Below are 1,766 nucleotides of genomic sequence, written 5' to 3'. Positions count from 1 at the left end.
CGGGATTGGTGGTGGGAGGCCTCAGTCTCCCACAGGGTCCCGCCCCTGATGCCTGGCAGAGCCAGGGCCCCGCCCTCTCTGGGCCTGAGAGGGCCTTGGGTCTCACCAGGCTCTGACTCCCAGAGTCCCCTGAGGTGGCGGTGGAAGGAGGGCAGTAGTCGGGTGGACAACATGCCGGGTGTCCCAAGGCTTCCAGCAGGGACTGAGCAGGACCCTATAGGCCCTCTCTGTGGGGTATGTGGGCCCTCTGTCCTCGCTCCTGAGGGTCCTCATCGTGGTTTCCTGCTCTTTAAGTGCTGGGCGGGAGGTGCCTATCTCTGCAACCCCTGAGCATGGGCTCAGCTGCAGCCCTTGCAGAGAATGGCTGCGGGTCCCAGGCTGGATGCCGGGTGGGGGCTGCAGGGCCTGGGACTGTAGTGGCGTGTGGGACAAGATGGGCACCTTCCCGCGGGGCTCTTCTTCAGCCGCATGTAGACTTTGAAACATTTTGTCCTAAAAGATTTGCTTTTTATACTGAAGAGGCCAATGGATTTGGGGAGGTCCCGCAGTTTTTAAGTTATCTAACACTGCGTTGTCTAATGCAATGATGATTTTCTTTTTTTAATCCTCATTCCTATTAAAAAAAATTAAGTGCCTAGCAAGTATATGTTTAAAATATATAATTTCATGAACGAATACCTACCCTTACTCTGTGTGGTTCACTCGCTATTCTAAATATTATATTTTTAATCCATTCTTTACTTTCTATTAAAATAATTTTTCAAAAAGGCCAGTCATCTCTCTAAGGTGGCTTCAGGTGGTCTTTAGCACCGACTCCTGAGTCATACTTCCTAAGCCAATCCTATCTTGCCTGCTGTCTTGACATTACCCCAGGGCTACTGGCATCTGTGGTGCGAGGTGCTACCTCAGTTTGTGCAATGAAGCAGGGCTAGAAGTTCAAACATTTTTGCTTACCCATCCTTTCATCTGCCGTCTGTGTAGCCTCCAACCTTCCCAGCTGCCGTGTGTCCGCCACTCCTCTTACTCCAGACACACATGGGATTCAACAGTCTGCAATTTCCTCGGGGTTTTCTCACATTTTGTTGTTTAGATTTTGTTGGATGTTGACAATGTTTTTTTCCCCCTTCTCCCTTCCAGGGTTGATTTTGGAGTATGAGTCGGCAATGTGAACTTGACGCTCATCTTGTCCTACAGGTGAAGCACTAACTTTGTAAAAAATTTAAGTAGAATTCACATCTTTATAATATTTTCTTCTCAATTAATGAATATGGAAAAATGTTCTATTTCTTTGGGATTTTTTTCATCTAAATCTATCAGCAAACTTTTATAGTTACCTCCATTAAGATCTTGTTCATTTTTGGTAGCATTCTTTTTATATATATATATGTATATATATATTTTATTTTATTTTATTTCAGCTCATTATGGGGGTACAAAAGTTCAGGTTATATATTTTGCCCATGCCCCCCCATCCCCCCCGAGTCTGAGAATTCTTTTAAAGTAATTTTTGGACTTTTCTTTTTTTTTGCTGTTGTAAATGGTATATTTTCTGTTACATGTTCTAATTATTTACTGCTTTTTTTATGGCAAGTTCATGATTTTGCTATAATGAGCTCCCATACAACATTTTTTCTGAAGTTCTTTATTTTTTTAAATATTCCACGTACTTATTCCTTTGAATTTTCTTTAAAGATAACATTGTTTCCAAAGATTTCTTTTCAATATTCATATTGCTTATTTATTTTAAAATTCATAGCTCTGGCTAT

The sequence above is a fragment of the Eulemur rufifrons genome, chromosome 30 (genome assembly GCF_041146395.1).
Source record: "Eulemur rufifrons isolate Redbay chromosome 30, OSU_ERuf_1, whole genome shotgun sequence".
Classification (NCBI taxonomy): Eukaryota; Metazoa; Chordata; class Mammalia; order Primates; family Lemuridae; genus Eulemur; species Eulemur rufifrons.
Note: the sequence above shows the minus strand (reverse complement) of the source record.